At 33.3% G+C, this 20,026-nt stretch overlaps 1 pseudogene; it reads right to left on the bottom strand.

Moving 5' to 3' along the window:
• Window positions 1-18,944: 18,944 nt before the first annotated feature.
• LOC145288515 (5S ribosomal RNA) lies at window positions 18,945-19,061 on the bottom strand (annotated as a pseudogene).
• Window positions 19,062-20,026: the final 965 nt, after the last annotated feature.

Consider the following 20,026-nt stretch of genomic DNA (forward strand, 5'->3'; position numbering starts at 1 on the left):
GCGAACCCCATCAAAAAAGAAAAAAAAAACTACATAGTAAAAAAGAAAAGACGAAACAAAAACGAAAATTGAAACACTCCTGGTCAACGCCAGGTAAATGAAACTAGTATTAAAAAGTCTAATTTTAAGTCTCACGCAAAATTCCATGACGTAACTTGCTTAAAGAGAGAGAGAGAGAGAGAGAGAGAGAGAGAGAGAGAGAGAGAGAGAGAGAGAGAGAGAGGGGGGGGGAAAGAGTGACTGACGTATAAACTTAGTTGTATAAATCACATTTAGCTTTTCCACCATTAAATCAAAAACCAATTAAAATTTTAATGCGTATAAATACAATTAAAATGAAGTAGATATCGCTAAATGTTTAATTTATTTATTTCTTCTTCAAGTAACTTTAAACCTTTAAAGCTTATACAAAAAGCTGATAAATTATTGACGACTGTATTTTATTATTGTCTTTCGACTGGGAGCAAACTGTAGTATCTATTCTTGTACTATAATTCTCTTTTTCTGCCTTCGGTCAGCGAAGAGGAAATCCTTCTTTACCGAAGCAATTTCTATTTTATCTCAACCCACAATGTCCTTTTTTGGTGAGTTGATTTATTTTTCATATTAAAAATCGACCTTATGGGGAAGCAAATAAATAGGGACACTATATTTATTTTTTATTCATTATTATTATTTTTTTGCAAGGATTTTCTTCACCACAAGCAAAGCAAATTGACACTGAGACGTAAATGGCTACTGTTAATTAGGGACCATGTCTACTGGAACATTCGAAGTAGGGAGTTGAGTCGCGAGATGTTTGTTCACATTATACTTATATTTCTGCATGTTAGTATAATCAGGGAAGTGGGATTCAGGGAGGGAATTCCAAAGTCTAGCAATTCGAGGAAAGGAAACTTTCAAAGTAGAAAGGCTTTCTGATATTTACGAACCATCGAATGAAGGGGTGGGATTTTTCTACTTGTCAGGTTAGTCAGGAATATTTAAGCCTAAAAGAGCACCAGCGTTACGAGTTCGTTTAAGTCCATAGCATTAATCACTAGTAATAAACAAGTACAGGGATGCAACATTTCGGCGATGGAAATTTCAAAGAAATACAACAACCAAAACAAAAAAATGAAATTCAGCACTTTATTACTTTCATGGAACAACTTTTTTTTTTTCATTTTGTAGAACTCAGAACAGGGGGAGATAATTCAATTTCAAAATAGATCGAAGACCGTATACAAAATAAAGGCCGGTTTAAGTAATTGGAGGCCCTAGGCGAAGTGAATTTGGTGGCCCCAAATGAGATAAGAAATAAATACCGAAAGGAAAAAGATATTAAAAACTACCTGTATTTATCTTAATCAACAAATAAAATTTATGCAAACATATTCAAGCAGATGTCATAAACCTTCAACAAAACTCAACTTTTCATGCTTCGATGGCAGCAAAGTCTCGAATAAATTGTGAATAATTCAGAGATTAGACGAGATCTCGTTCGAAATATCATTGCCAGACTGTTCAGGTGTTCTTTCGTCATTGTCGTTCTCAAATAGTTAAAAAGTTTTTTTTTCATTCATTTCAATTTGGAAATACTTCTTTCCACGACGCAACAGTAATCGGAATTGTCAATGCTATAGCGACATTTGGAACACATTTGGAGCGACAGGATAGGAACTCTAAGCATAGTAACATGCCACTGCATATCTATATATATATATGTTTCTGGATGATTTCTCTATTGAATTCTACCTGTACTCTAAGCATGCAAGTAAATATGCGTTGATATCACACGCCTATAATAACGCTCCTATATTTTGTTTTATGCATAATTAGCATTATGTATATATACTTTTTTTTTGTGATTCCTGTGAAAGGCCCCGCCCTCACTACGTAGTTTACCTATGATTCAAGTCAGTTGTGTCGAAATGTTAATGACAATACTATAACACAAAATAAAACCTTAATTATCTGAACATTTTATTGAATTAAAATATAATTAAGAATATTCTCTTAAAAAAAAATCATATAATGACAGCATTCATTCTTTTCAGAATTTTGAATTTTTTACGAAAATTTATTTTTTTTGAAAAAACAAAAAATATTTTGTATTAGAATTTTCTTAATTTTATTTTAATTTAATAAATATTCAAATGATTTATATTTTATTTTGTGTCATCGTATTGTTGATATTTTCACATACGATCTACTCCAATTGTTTTCCCCTGTTCTTAAATTGAATTGTCTCCCCTTGTTGTGAGATCTTCTAAATAAAAAAAAAAAAAAATTTATTATCAATTTTTGAGATGAGGGCTGATATTGTTCCATGACAGTAATGCACTAGTGACTGAAATTGTTCCACCTTTGAAAAAAATACATTTTCTATTACGTGTCTCTGAAAAGCGAGTGGAATTTCTTTTTACTGCAACAAGTGTTTATAGGCGTAGAGGATTAATATTGTGCAAGAATAAACACAGTACTATAATTTTAAAAGGTTTTCATTGTTATAGAAGTTTGAACGAATAGATTTATTTTCATGTTCCTAGAAGCAGAGTTAAGTTTCTTCTTAACAGAAATACATATTTACACATACTTATTTTATTAGTTTTCTCCTTCTGATGATAAGACGTATTTATTTGAAAATCTATGGCTTAAATAAGTTTTTTTTTATATAAAATAATGTTTGTTACAATTACATATTGCATATAATAAACTTGTAACGTATGTAACTGCATTTGTTTAATACTCTTTTAATATATATATCTACTTCATTTACTCACATCAATTAATATACGAACCTATAAATTTATGCGTAAACTTTAAGTATTTACTTCAAAAGTGCTCAATACGTAAACTTTAAGTATTTACTTAAAAAGTGCTCAATACGTAGGTAGAGCTAGTTAGTAAGTTGTAAAATATATATGGCGATTAAACTACACTGAATATTCGGCATTTCATCCACTCTAGAACTCTTCATATTCATTGGCTGATAGGAAGGGCGCGGTAGATACTAGAAAGCTGATTGGCTAACTAAAATCTCAATAGAGGGTGCGTATATAAAAACGACAGACAACCACAAAATTCGCGCATAAGCCTGAAGAGTCCTAGAGTGGATGAAACGCGGAATATTCAGTGTAGCTTAATCGCCATATATATTTTATAACTTACTATATATATATATATATATATATATATATATATATATATATATATATATATATATATATATGGCTATTTCATTTAATCACATAAATTAATATAAGAAAATAGAATTTCATGCGTATATTTTCAGTGTTTACTTCAACAGTACATCGCAATTTAAGCTACATAGAATATTCCGCGTTTCATGCTTGTGAGAATTCGTCAGACGTATGCGAAAAGTTGTTGTCATCGCGCATTTTTATATAAACTCATGGTATTGACTTTTCTTAGATTGGCTAACTAGAAAATTCTATTCCATGAGTTTATATAAAAATGCGTGATGACCACAACTTTTCGCATGTCTGACGAATTCTCACGAGGAGGAAACTCAGAATATTCCGTGTAGCTTACATTTCCATATATATTTTCATAACTTCATAACCTACTATATAAAACTTCACATAATGAACAGTTCGCTATTTTGACAATTCAACTTTCTTTACGAAACACGTATTGGCATGAAAGAACATTTGCTAATTGAAAATACTTTTATTCTTATAAAAATGGAATGTAAAAATGTTTTCTTATAAAATTTCGTTTTTCTCAAATTTTTATTTACACAACTCCGTTTATGTTTTGAGTTAACAATTGCTAACTGGTGTTCTTTCTATTCCTATAATGTTTCATTTTTTCCGTTTTAATATTCCTGTCCGTGTATAATTTCTTCCTTCTCTAAAACGTAATATCTGTACCTCAAATATATTAATTGTTGGTGTGGTTCCTCGCAATACCCCTCGTCGTCCAAAATGGCCGCCACCAACTGCTGACTTACCAACATTCGATAGGTACACAACAAATCTTTATCTCTACTATTATATAAAAGTCAATTTGTGCTTAAGTTCCTTCTCCATAGGTTCCGAAACGGCTGAGCCTATGTTTTCGTAAATTTCACACAAAGCAAATTTATATATCTGGCAGTGCTATTAGATATGTTTTGTACGGAAATTCACCCGATAAATATTGAAAATCGAAAAAATCCGATCTTAAAATAGTTTTTCTTCTCTTATAGATGAAAAGGAATAGTTTTTATAGGGAAATAGTTTACATTACACCGGCAAGGGAGATAATAAAATTTCAACAAATTATTTCTTCATAAATGACAAATTTATTATAATCTGAAGATATATCTTAGTAGTAGTATTATATATATATATATATATATATATATATATATATATATATATATATATATATATATATATATATGTAAGTAAATTCTTGGTACAGCAATATGGAAGGAGAAATTTCAGAGGAAACATAATTTAATTTAATTACCAAAGAAAACAAAAAAAAAAAAAAACGGGCAGGTGAAATTATTAAAATTTCCTTAAGGCCTTATCGTCTGACCCTCTAAGAGGAAACGTCAGAATGATGAATTAAAAACTAAGAAACGAATGAGGAAAGAAGGGAATTTGGTTTCAGTTGGAAGACCAGTGAAAAAAAAAATCTCACTGTTCAGGTGGTTTTAAATAAATAAATATTTCCAACTGATGTTTCAAAATCTTTTGTCTACACAGGCTAGGTCGAGAGTTATTAATGACTAACGCCTCAATGATATTGAGATGATAGTTCGACCTAGCACTGTATAAAACAGAAAACCACCCATCGGAATATTGATCAGAACACCTATTTATACTAATCAGGTGATTACCGATGGCGGACTCATGAGCTTGGGAGTGCCCGGATGTTCTCGAAACCTGGTGTAGTCGAATATCCCGAGGGATATGTTGGGATATTCTCATTTCCAATCTTTGGGATGTTTTGCCAACGTAGTCAGCTCCACACTGACAAACAAATTTATAAACAACAGAATTCTTTTGAATGGTTGGCAAAACATCTTTGCGAAAAGAAGAGAAAAAGGTTCGAGTTGTGTAAACTACTCTAAGCATAGTAGCTGGAAAACAACGTTGAGTAGCAGAAAAAATCCTTTTAACAATATGAAGGACAACAGGACCTAACCATGGTAATTTTAAATAAATGGGACAACGTGATGGACCAATACGTTTAACACTATTAAATGTAGCAATTTTACGTTCAATAGTAGTTTTTATTATATTTATGGGATATCCATTGCTAAGAAAAATATTTGTGATTTCACCAAGTTCCGTATCAAGACGGTTTGGTGAACAAATGTGTAAGAGCGCTAATGAGGTTTATTTTTCTAGACTGAGGGGCAAAGGACAACCAATTAAGATAGAGCCCTGTAAATGTAGGTTTTCTGTATACAGAGGTCTCAAACGTAGAACCAACTTTAGAAACACGAACATCGAGGAATGGGAGAGCCACAGTCTTCGACCTCTGTGGAGAAATGCGTGACTTACCTGGATAGACCACGTGCGGTTCGGACACCGAAAATAAATAAAAAGATATCCGCCCTTGTTATTATATGCTGTGCTCGATTATTGGAGAGAGAAGAGAAGAGGAGGAACCAAGAAGACATTCTGCAGGTACTTTGATACAACGGGGGCTCAATTCAACAATCAACCATTTTCTTTGGTTTAAGAACACAAAGGAATCGAGATACTTGACTTTGTGTTGGTTTTAACCTCCATAGTAAATTGTAACGATGGATGCAAGTTGCAAAGAAGACGAAAAAACTGTTCAGCTTCACTCCGTGAGGGAAAGCATGCAAAAGTGTCATCAACGTAGCGTGTATATAATGTTGGCTTAGTAATTTTGGAAAATAATTCGTTTTCCAAAAATCCAACGAAAATGTTGGCTAGCGAAGGACCAAGAGGGCTACCCATAGATATCCCATCAATTTGCCGGTACATAATGTTGTTGAAACTATATATATATATATATATATATATATATATATATATATATATATATATATATATATATCCCGTCGTTTAACATGTCACCTATCTTCCCGAATAGTTCAATCTATCAGCACCTCATATCACACCACACCCCTAAAACTGAATTTAGAGACATATTAATAAAAAAACACGGCCATTTTAACTATCTCATATCGCGAGGTGCGCCTCCCAATCTCTTTGTTAATCCACATTAATAAACCAACGATTAACCAGACTTAAAATGAAACGGAGGGCATGCTCAAGTGCTTTTAAGTATTTTAGTGATTTTAAGCGATTTTAATCGCCTTTTAATCGTCTTTTCATTTCATCTCGCTATTTTTATTTTTCAATTTAATTTTTTATTTTTTATTTTTTACTACTCGCCTGAGGATGGCTAATGGAGGTCGAAAACGTTCACGATTATGGGAAATTTCTTTTATCACTCGAAAAAAAAAAAAAAAAACGTCCGCAAAATGGTCCGACAAAGAGAAAAGGAGGATTATAAGAAAAACAAGCAAGAGTTGTCTGTGCTATTTAATGAAATGTGTGCATATATATATATATATATATATATATATATATATATATATATATATATATGTATATGTGTGTGTGTGTGTGTGTGTGTGTGTGTGTGTATTGATAGGCGGAACAGGTTGATTCAACTTCAATATCACAATAATTTTGTTGAATCTGGCTTCTCTTCCGATTCATGCTTTATCAAGGCTCAACCTTAACCATCAACCAAGATTGCGCCGGATATTTCCTATAAACATTTTACATTCGAATTATCCGTTGAATATTAGTATATTTAGGCAGCATTTTTCTCTTATGCATATTTTGTGAACAGCAGGGATAATTCCTGTTTGTTTCTCTTGCGATCCGTTTTTTTCATTTGGCGGTTCAATGCTTCAACTCATACATCGGCTTGAACTAGAACTACTTACATGTCACCTGTCCTCTTCTAACAGCTCTATTTACCAACACCTAGTAGCACATGAGACCTCCCAAAATAAATTTTAAACATATTAATAAAAAAACACCGCCATTATAACCGTCTCACATTGTTACCTGCGCTTACCAATCATGGAAGCCCTACTCATTCGCATGAACAAACCAAGCATCAATCAGGCTCAATATAAGGGGAGAGCATGCTGAAGTACTTTTAACGATTTTAAATGATTTTAATCAACTTTTTCAATATATTCACTCAACACATTTTTTTAAAATTCATCACTCGCCTGAAGACGAATCATGGAAACTGAGAGAAAACGTTCGTAGCTATGACAAATTTCTTTTTACACTCGAACAGAATGGTCGCACATTGGCCTGCCAAATAGAAAAAATGGGTCGCAAGAGAAACAAACACGAATTATCCCTGCTGTTTACGAAATATGTTTATATATATATATATATATATATATATATATATATATATATATATATATATATATATACTTGTTGATTGATTTAATTTTATTAACGATTCTATGGTATTTTTATACGCGTTCTTGGCGCTTGTTAGAGAGTTACCTGCCTTTTGTTTATGTCTTAGTCATCCCTATTTGGGACGTATTTTTTGTCATTATTATTAATTTTCTTTATTTATTAAACATTTGAATATTTTTGTTCAAATATCCATTAAATATTTTTACACACATAAAAGATATGTACACGCGTGTTTCTGGGTATCACCCATCGTCAGCATGGCTAAACATTTGATAAGACTCAAACTCGTAACAATATATATATATATATATATATATATATTGTCAGCAAGTCAGTATTCAAGCACGTCTGATTGAACACGACCAAGTTATTCTTTTTTCCGATCTTTCTGGATATCTTTTCCATTAAAAAAACAACTGCAACTCAGTTCCAAACTATCTTCAACACAATCTCCGAATGCTCCAACCACGGCCGAATCCAACACAAAATAAAACTACAACAAAAAATGAACCGACTATACAACCGTCCCAACACTAAAGAAAAATACTTAAACCTATCCAACACCTCCTTTAGCGAACAACAAATACAATTCTTTAACCTTGGCCCCAACTGCCACATCTATAAAAATTACGAATAAAACGTTAAACAATGCGAAATCGAAATATTCTACCAACAAATACAAGACCTAAAAAAATCTTTACACACTCCAACCTCAAAGATCTTTTAAAAGATGAAGTATATAAAAATCAACACAAACGCAGATAACTTAATCCCCTACTAATCCCAAAACTAAAAGAAGCAGGAAAAGAACTCTGCAACAATACCGACATCACTGTAACAAATTCAATATGTACACAATCTTAAATAAAACCGACTACAACACGAAAATCAACAACATTCTCTGCGATAAAACAAAATTTAAACCACTCACAAAAATCCTACAGAAAAACTAAAAAAAAAACCAAAAACAAATTAACAAAATTATAACAGCAAACATCGCTGAAATTGAAACAATAAAATTTGATAAAATAATAGGAGACTAAAAACCCGGTTACATATACGGAAAAAATTAAAACTCACAAGACCGGATACCCTCTAAGATCCATAATCTCTCAAATCCCCACCCCAGTATATAACATCGCTTAAACAATCAATAACAGTATCCAACCTTACATACCTAGTAAAATCTACCACTGACTTCATCGACCTTTTAAAATTAAACACCCCCCCCCCCAAATGCATACCCGGAAAAAACTGAAACTCACAAGACCGGATACCCCCTAAGACCCATAATCTCTCAAATCCCCACCCCAGTATATAACATTAAACACCCAAATGCATACCCGCACCCTTTGACGCAGAAAACCTCTTTATTAACGTTCCTATAAACGACACAATTAAAATAATCATTAATCACGTATACAACCATAATGCAATACCTCCTCTAGCTATAAAACTACAAACCCTTGAAAAGTTACTATTAAAATGCACTACAGAATTCTGTTCACTGATCCTAATGGAAAAACATAAATTTAAATAGGTGACGTCTCAATGGGGTCACCTCTAGACTCAGCATTCGCAGAACAGTATGCGACCCACCTCAAAAATAAAATCTTCTCAGATCAAAAAAGGAAACCTACTATCTATGCCCAATATGTTGACGACATATTCATTGCAGTTGAATCAGCAGAAGCCATTAAGAACTCAAACTAAACCTAGAAACACACACCGCCCTCAAATTCATCTATGAACCAAACATAAATGACAAAATACCATTTCTCTATGTTTCAAAGATATTATTGTATGCATATGTTTTGAAGATATTATTGTATGTATATGTTTTGTAGATATTATTTTATGTATATGTTTTAAAGATATTGTTCTATGTATATGCTTTAAAGATATTATTGTATGTCCATGTTTTATAGATATTAATAGCAATGGGCAAAGACTCTTTATCTGAAAGTACATTTTTTACACTCCTCGGCCTAACGCTCACAGGAAACATGAGTTGGAACAATTACATTGAGAGTATCGCCAGGACCGCTGCGAAGAAGGTGGGTTCTCTCTACCGTGCTAGAAAGATATTGGCGCCCGAAAGTATCCTATACCTCTATAAGGCCACCATTCGCCCATGTGTGGAGTATTGTTGTCATATTTGGGCTGGTGCGTCTGCCACTAGTCTCTCGCTCCTAGATAAGGTTCAAAATAGAGTCGCCAATCTGATAGGTCCTGAACTGTCATTTAAACTTCAGCCTCACTCCCATCAACGAAACGTTGCATCCCTTTGCCTGTTCTACAAGTACTTTAACGGTGAATGCTCTGACGAACGGCAAGCACTTGTGCCCCTCGACGTAAATACCCCCGACAAACCCGACAAGCAGCTAAATCCCACCGCTACACAGTAGAGACCCCTAGATGTAAGAGAGCCTTCTACTCCAATAGTTTCTTCCCCAGGACAGCTAGACTTTGGAATTCTCTTCTGGGTCCCTGCTTCCCCAACTGTACTGCCATGCAGAAGTTCAAGTGTAACGTGAACCGACAGCTTGCTGCCCATCTCCATACACAGTATCCCTGATGCCTATGTCCCTGATAGTAGCCCCCTACAACAAAGTGGCAATGTGCCTTGTTTGGGGTGAAAATGTAATAATAAAAAAAATTATTTTATGTCTATGTTTTAAAGGTATTATTGTATGTACATGTTTTATAGATATTATTGTATGTACATGTTTTATAGATATTATTGTATGTACATGTTTTATAGATATTATTGTATGTACATGTTTTATAGATATTATTGTATGTACATGTTTTATAGATATTATTGTATGTACATGTTTTATAGATATTATTGTATGTACATGTTTTATAGATATTATTGTATGTACATGTTCTATAGATATTATTGTATGTACATGTTTTATAGATATTATTGTATGTACATGTTTTATAGATATTATTTTATGTATGTGCTTTAAAGGTATTGTTGTATGCATATGCTTTAAAGATATTATTGTATGCATATGCTTTAAAGATATCATTGTATGCATAGGTTTTAAAGATATTATTGCATGCATAAGTTTTAAAGGTATTGTTGTATGTATATGTTTTAAATGTAGGCACGTTACAAACGTTCTGGATAACAGTAGTTAGAAATATAAGAAAACGTTTATTATGAATAAATCTATGAATTCGATCAAAATATCATCCATCTAATTGTTTGTATGCCAGTATAAAACAATTTAACAAAGAACTCTATTATAGCCACTACTGTGCTATAGAAATAAGTTAAACTAATGAATTTCTTAATATGTATTGTAAAAATGTGCAATTGTTTATATAAAAACTGCCATGAATAGAGAGCAATTTTTATCAAAACGTAAACAACCGAAACTCTGTGTGGGTGTTTGGCAGAAAATTGTTCCATGTTGATAAAGTTCCGAGTCGGAATTATTATTATTTAAGTGAAAAACTTAAACTAAATACATTTTTATTAAATAAAATATATGGTCCAATTAAAATAAACGAAAAATTGGCTAGTCAAAATCAAATATTAATTTGTACAAGTAATTTGTATGTTTGACAAACTGAAAAAATCGGACGAGAGAGTTTTATATATTAGATATATTTTCCTGATAGAGTAATCATAGCTCTATAGCATAATATCAGGTTTACAGAAATTGGTCAATACAGAGAGAAATTATTGGCATTACAGTAAGTGCTGTCCCAATCAAATATCGGCCAGCTCTAATTCAAAATGGCAGAAAATTGGCTATGAATCTTGACGTGGCACCTACTTTTTATGAAACACACATAGTGTAGTTATAATACCAGAAGTCAACGCGTGTTGATGTAAATTCTTACACGGGTCCAACTCAACTACTAAGTAAATAGAGCATTTTTATATATCACGCGATCATAGTGATCTGTTTCTTTTATAAATTATTTTTATTTGCTAGTTTTATGAGTTGCATTGAAAAACATTCAAATTTGAATACATTTAATAAATTCAAATCTATCACTTTGGGACTCAAAAGTCTGACACCATTTCATCTTTATAAGCAAAAAGCTGTAAAAAATAAACACAAATAAAATACGAGTTTTCATGCACTTTACATTTGCTAAAGGCGAGGCAAGATTCTCAATTCCTTTGAACGAAAGACGATGACGTTGGCGATCAAAATGCAACCAAAAGATCAATGGGTTTTTTTCTTCACATTTTTTTTTTATCTTTCATTTATTTTTCTGTCAGTTTTATTTTTCGATAACAGAATATTTCCTGGTTGGTCTTCCCAAAGGAGATTTCCCTTGTTTATCTTTGTACTTGGAAACATTTTCGATTTAATTAATTGCGAATAAGGCGGATAAGACTAAACAGCCGTTTCATCTGACGTACCCGGCCACTCTCACAATTATTGGCTTAACATGAAACTAATATTTTTTTCTATTAGTCTCTGGAAATATTATTCATCGCACACACGCACACACACAATAACAATCACACACACACAGCTACGAAAAAAAAAAATCCAGTGAGCAATGACGTGCAGAGAATGGTGGAGCACAGACCTATAATACATTCGCCTGAAAAAGGTACTTTTAAAAGAGAATGTTAAAGGAGTAGGCTCTTGAGCACCCCTAGCACACCCTTCTGCACGTCCCTGCAAGTGAGAATCTTGTGTTTTTTTTTTTTACAATTGTGAAACATTTAAATAATTTTATTCAGTTTTTCTTTTCACACACGTATGGGAGATGACGGTAGCTCAGTGCTTAACATTACTGACAGACAACGTGTGTGTGATGTCGAATATAGTTCGTTCCACCAAAACAACATGCTTAAGAGCCAAGTACGTCCAAGGATGGAGTGCTGTTGCCACATCTGGGAAGAAGCTTATCCTGCCTTGACATGGTTCAAAATAGACTTTGTAGCTTAGTGAGGGATGCTTTTTCCTCTTCCTTGCAACCTCTCTCACACAGAAGAGACGTTGCGAGGCTTTCTCTGCTTTATCGTTATTTTCATGGCAAGTGGTCGCTTGAGCTCTAATCTATGGTCCCTCATCACCAAACTTTCACGAAAAACACTCGTCTAGCTGAAACCACTATCAATAATTTCCCCCACTCTTTATCTGTGCCTAAACCTAAATGTATATTCCATAAACAAAGCTTCTTTCTTAGAAATAATGGAATCGCCATATGACTAATACATACATACATACATGATAATTATGATGATTGCAACATCTTGTCAGACGAGTGCAACTCCCTCAGAGACTTAACGTCCATAAGCCCAAAAATGACTTCCATCACCACAGGACCATTTTAATAGACCCCCCCCCCCGCGGGAGTATCTATACACAGATGATTTTACAGAGTCTTAGCTTTGTACGATATCTAAGTCTCTCTCTCTCTCGGTTCAAAATGTTGAGATCTAGCGACAAACAAGAGCAAGATAGCCAGCAACAAGTTAAACTGCAGATCAGCTTAATACGGGTACTGGCCTCCCGCTTTATGGTTTTTTAAATCAGAGATTTGCTTCTTCTAGAAAGGTTGCCTTCACCACGGCTTACGGGAGCCCTCTCCACCCCAGCACACACATACATACACACAAACACACACGGTGCTAGTTGGCTGTTGACCCCGAAAAAGGGTCACCCCCTTTGGAAGGTCTTGTTTTTAATCCTTCAGGGAGACTAGCCACCCTCTTCACCAAACAAGTCTGGTGGGGAACAAGTTTAGTCGCCGGTGACCCGACCATGAGGAACAAGTTAACCAGAGGTCAAATAGGCCTTTGTCCGGTAACTGCATGTTCATTGGCTGATAGGAAGGGCACGGTGGATACTAAAAAGCTGATTGGCTAACTAAAATCTCAATAGAAGGTGCGTATATAAAAACGACAGACAACCACAAAATTCGCGCATAAGCCTGAAGAGTCCTAGAGTGGATGAAATGCGGAATATTCAGTGTAGCTTAATCGCCATATATATATGTTATAACTTACTATATATATATATATAATGTGCGTGGGGGGGTGTATGTATGTGTGTGTGTGTGAGAATGTGTGTGTGCATGTGTGTGTATGTATGTGTGTGTATGTGTTTTACTTAAAGTAATGAATGTATCTTATTCTTTTAGATAGGCACATTAATCAATTGAATTGAGCTTTTTTCTGAACGAGAAACCTTCCGAAAAAAGATCAACGAATTATATGATGGATCAATATTCTTACTTAACAATACGGATAAATTCATTAACTTAAGTAATATTTCATTCACTGCTTGAGACTCAAAAATAAATAAATAAATAAATACACGTGGTTTACAAAAACTCGCAGATACGAACATTTCCGAAACGTTAGATTGTGACACAGACTCTAGTGCAGAAATCAATAAAATATTATCAGAAATTCGTCAAAAATATTCCATGGAAGCACTTGTAAAGATACTGGCAGGTGAGATAAATTTTCGTAGCCCAATTGAGGGAAACGGTTTTCTTTGCAGCAGACTGATTAATATCTCCTATATATTTGTGAATGCTTCCTATGAATGATTTTACAGAACTGAGTTATTAGTTTTCGAAGTACAATTAAGCGATAGGTAAGTCCGATAACACCAAACATCCTCGTACAAAAGAAAAGTTCTATACAGATCTATTTATATTTTCTTTGCCACCGACACTCACTCTAGGTTGCTCGAACGTGCTTCCCTCGAAAGTGAAAGTTTCATGGGAATATCAAATTCACAAGCGTTCCCAGTTACATGTACAACCCAGTTAGGGGAAATGATGATGTCAGATTTATGCAGTTCTTGCAGCGAGATGTCGACGTCCTGCTACATTTAGCGACCGGTATTCCTAAATCGTCACCCATCTGATCTTGTCTAGACTCAATGTTGCTTAACGGCGGTGATCTAACGAAAACTGGCGTGTTAACGTGATTATACCGTTCATTATTTATATTGCAAAATATCCTTACTCGTATTAATTACAGTTTGCATTTATTGTTATCTTCGTCTGAATTCGGCGCAGTTTCAATGTATTTGCCACTACTACGCCAGAAGAAAACTTCCTCCCAAACAAAACTTACAAATCCAGTTTCAAACAACAAAAGTGACAATGTTTTATTTTGAAAAGCGTTACAATGGTACGCATTTTTCTTTCATGGTTCTGAATAGTTCAAAGAAGTCTACCTTCTCAGACTTTGACTTCTCGTTCTTAAAGAAAGGATTAGTTTATTGCTAATCGATTGAGACACCCTTACTAGGGTCGGCAAACGTAACTGTCAAGATAATTTTCTATCCGGTCAAAGTGGGTTTCCTTTAGATCGCTGGTTTAAAATCACACTTTCTGACCTTGTGGCGCATCTTCATCTGTGGGAGTGATATATATATACAACTTGTGTTCCTCTCATGAAAACACAAACACATCTTCTAATCGAGCACAATCCCAAAGTTTTATTTGTCGCTGTGAATCATCTTCCCTGCTGAAGTATATATATATATATATATATATATATATATATATATATATATATATATATATATATATATATATATATATATTATGGTTATGTAAAGACCAAATTTAAACTTGTTCGAAAACATTCTTTATTTTAGATTGTGAAATTAAAAAATAAAAATGAATGAGCTTAATTACGTTTTAAAAAGAAAAGGGGGGAACAATGAATCAGAGATGAAAAGTAGAGGTGGGGAAAATATATGTATTTAAAAAGGGGGGATAAATTATTAAATAGAAACTAGATTAAGCCCTAAGAGATTCTCTATTTATTGTCAAAGAGAAGGTGTCAGAGTCTTAATATATATAGTTTCTAGAATTTTGAGATGGTAAAGAAAGTGCGACTTGCTAAGGATGGAAAAAATATCTGCACTAAAATTCGAAGCGCAAATACGATTATTTATAAGGTGCTCTCCTATAGATAAGCCATGGGTATTGTTCAAAACGTCCGAAGGTAGATAGTTTCCATTTCGAATTTTGGATGGAACATATTATTTTACCATATTATAGAATCTTTGAGACGTTCGCCCGATGTAGCGCACACCGCAGCTACATTTAAATAAATAAATAATAGAATTGTTAAGGTGTGTGTGTGTGGGGGGGGGGAGAAGAACATCGTTACAAATTGAAGACAACGTGGGTTTATAAGAAAAAAACAACACGGGTATTTGATGCAAAGTAACATTGTTGTACGATAGAAGAAATTTAAGGATGGAAAAAATATCTGCACTAAAATTCGAAGCGCAAATACGATTATTTATAAGGTGCTCTCCTATAGATAAGCCATGGGTATTGTTCAAAACGTCCGAAGGTAGGTAGTTTCCATTTCGAATTTTGGATGGAACATGTTGTTTTCCCTATTATTATTATTATTATTAGGGTCTTTGGCCTTTTTTTCTCCGTTGACTGTAAAAGCTCAGAAAAACAATTGAATGTCCTCTGTTTTTTTTTTTGGGTCACCCTGTATATATATATATATATATATATATATATATATATATATAATCACTTGGAGAATACCGGGAGTTCACTCTAGATTTTCAGCCGTGGACATAAAAACTGATATACCATGCTGCCTACTACATGGTATGCACATTACTTTTGTAACAACTCAAGTGGATCATAATCAAAGTATGGAACCTCATATCCAAAGTTATGTTACTATTTCAAAGGTCAGCCCACTTCTTGGGTGATTTTTCGTATCTTAGTTAAATGTTAGTCATATCACAGTTTCTCGTCCGTAGAATGCATCTATGCCCTCCAATAAACATGCAGCCCTGCGAATGTTTACACACTTGTATTTTCAGCGTCATCATCCTGCAACAACCGTGTATACATGTTGCGATATTTCAAATTTATAGAACGTTCTTCCTCACAATAAACTGACAAACAAGTTTTCAAGTTTCGAATTTGATGTCAAGTTTAATAGTTTTACTGGCGGTTAGCTTGAAATCGACACAAATTATATTAAACTTATCTGATTTGAAAAGCACAATAAACAGCAGTTCAGTTAGAATGATTTAATCGTCGTTCCCTTTAAGTTTCTTCATTGGAAGAGACACTTGCATTTTTATCTAAGGCAGTGTAAAATAATTCAATTATAAAACAACGGCAAAGTTGTTAGTAATCTCCCTAATTGCTTGTCTCTCCACGAGGGCAGTGTTAGACACAAGGTAGGATATAAATGTAGAAAACACCCAGCTTTCCAGAAAGGAGCACCATGGATTGGAAAAAAAAATGCCCTCAGTTTAAATTGATGTCTCCTTTTCTGACCGATGAGAGAAAAAGATGCAAAGTTTAGTATCGAAACAGATACTACAGTTTCTATCTTTTATTTGTTAAAAATATAAAAATTATATTTTCTATTAATTAAGTAGAATGCACCTTGGTCCCAGCCAAAAAACCAAATTAATAATGTCATACCAAACTTTAAACTCACTTGAAACACAGTTTAATAGACAGAATTCGAAAACAATTCATTATCGTGTATCTGTAGGAAGGCGATTCAAACGAACATTAAAAAGCAAATGGTTCTAATTGCTAATTTCTTTCTTTGGATTCGCCTTCTTTGTTCACTCCCCAAAGCAAGAACGTTTTCACAAGAAAAGAACATATTAACTTAAGTTATTTTCAATCAATGAAAGTCATTTCAACCTCCCCAAAGTAACAAGTCTGTGTCAAAAGAATAAGCAGGCGCAAACTTAGTAACTCTGATAAAGTGAGGAAATAAATAGCCAAAAGAGACAGACAATTTACACATCGGCCGCAACTTAAACAGGACCACAGAAACGTCTGCTCAACATTCGTATGTCTTTGTGTGGAGGAAGCGAAATGGCACACGTTAATGACTCACATACAAGCTTTCTTCATCTCCCGTACACTTCCTACACACTAGCGAGAGTCAAACGAACAGAAAAGAATGAATTGCTACTTACCGCTATACACACACTAACAGAACAAAGTAAACATATACACGATGCCACGATGCCAAATACTCACATACGTATATTACTAACTTACACATATTAACACTTTTTGATTTATGACTATCTACTTAGCTTTCTTTACTAAACCTTATTTGTAGCAATGAAAATAACCTTTATATGTTTATAAACTTGTAAATATAAATATGTTTTGTTATAATACTTCGTTTCCTTAACTTTTTATATACAAACACTGTTTATGTTTTAGTTAGCTCTTACTAACTGGTGACCCTTTTATTCTCTTAATCTTTCATTTCTATTTTAATATGCATGTTTATATATATATATATATATATATATATATATATATAAATTACTAACTAGCTCTACCTACGTATTGAGCACTTTTGAAGTAAATACGTTTACGCATAAATTTATACTTTCGTATATTAATTTTATGTGAGTAAATGAAGTAGTTATATATATATATATATATATATATATATATATATATATATATATATATATATAACTGATATACCCAATTTATAGTAAATGTCAGCGTAATTCTTGAGAATACTTAAATAAACTATCATCGACCAAGATGGCCCTATACTAGGACCGTGCTACATATCGCCCGAGAGTCGCACTTTATTCGTACATTTGTGTAATGTAGAACGATTATCGCAAGGTTCTAATTACCTGACTTCATTTGAGTGTGACCATCATTTAATAAAACCTACCTGATAATAAAACCATGCTATAAAATAATTGCATAATTTCTGCAATTCAATTTTGTGCAATTTTGATCACAATTAAATTGTTTAGTGATTGTATGAGACTTGGCGTGTTTGACCACAGAAATGCTATTCATATTTATTGGCTTATTTGTTATTCACGGATATTTTTTTCTGCAAATACTCTACCTTTTTTCACAATTACTCACCCCAAACAAGGCACATTGTTAATGAAGGGTGAGGGGCTACTTTGATAGAAATCAGATTTATAGGAAAGCAACATGTGCAGGATATGCACAGCAAGATGTTTGTTCACATTATATATAAATTTCCACGTATTTGTACTGTTGGAGAGACAGGAAGCGAGAAGGAAATTCCAAAGGAAGCGAGAAGGAAATTCCAAAGGTAAGCTATCCGAGGAAAGAAGCTACCTTCCGACTTTTACAGATCTCTAGAGTGAAGAGATGGGATTTAGTAGCTAGTCTGGTGGATCGGAGTATTGTCGTTTATGGTGCATAAGTGCAGTAAAGCACATAAATGTCTTTCTGCAGTTTTCAATTTTGCATGCATAATAAACATTTTAGTTTAATTAAAACATGAAGCAACAAAACCGTGACCGTTTCTTTCGATTTAACTCATCTACTAGCATCGGAAGGAGACACGTGACCAGCAGTCTGTGCGTGGACCACTGATTTTATATCACACTCCTCCAATGATAAAATCCCCAATGCCTTATTTGCTTACTTTCCTACGAGGTAAAAATTAAACATGATGTCACTCTTTAATGTGAATGTATTCATCTCCTCTAATAGAAGCATATAGATTCATGTGAAGACCACATACAGCACCTGGAATTCTCAAATGGTCACCCATTTAGTACTAACTAGGCTCAACGTTGCTTAACTCTGGTGATCTAAAGGGAACCGATGTATCAACGTGATTATGCCGTATATTAAATGCACTATAGAGCAAATCAGTTTAAAAGGATTTCTTTTTCTCTGACCAAAAACAGAACAGATAATACACTTTTATTAAAGTCCGAAGTCCAGGTAGAGGTCTCTTTGGATCCGGTTGAGTTAGATTGTGTTGTATTTCGGTGACGTACTTCATTAAAGGAAAAAGAATTCGAGTCATAATCGAGTTAGACAAAACAGCAAAGATGAGTTCATTTTGTTTTTACACCTGTCACTAAATTATGAATGAACTCATATGTCACTTTTGTCTTTTACAAAACATTCGTATATCTTAGACGATAAAAAATTTCACCATATTTGCTTTCATGAAGTTTACTCAATGATTCCTACTTCTGCGCAGAATTCGAAAAAGAGTTATGATCTATTACCGAAAGGCAAATAGAAGATTGTTTTTATGAAAGTGTCAACAACAGAAAAGCACAAGATCGTTTCAATGTTAAAAATGAAGAAAACTGAATGACGCAAATGAATTTAAGACACATTAAAATGGGCAACGCTCAGAACAGCACATTTTGTCGGCATTTCTTTACTTCTGATTAAAGTATGAATACGACACATGCGTACATTTACAAGTTTGCCTTTTTAATAAAATGTTTTGTTTATAAAAAATGTTACTAATAACTTAAAAACTAAATAGCTTTAAAATAAAAATATCCGTGAATAACAAATAAGCCAATAAATATAAATAGCATTCTTATTATACAAATTAATTTTACTATGTGACGAGTATCATCATATTAAATTCCAATTAATAAAATTAGTAAAATAAATAATGTCATTGTCGCTAAATGTGATGTTTTACAAAAATGTAAAAAACTATTGCGTTGTATTAAAATATATATTTTTAAATATCCGATAAGCAATAAGACCGGAAGTCAAGATATCATAAGCAATAAAACCGGAAGTCAAAAGTATAAAACATCTGTATAAAGATAAAATGGTTG

This window comes from Euprymna scolopes, chromosome 11 (genome assembly GCF_053919585.1).
Source record: "Euprymna scolopes isolate OS-2025 chromosome 11, ASM5391958v1, whole genome shotgun sequence".
NCBI lineage: Eukaryota > Metazoa > Mollusca > Cephalopoda > Sepiida > Sepiolidae > Euprymna > Euprymna scolopes.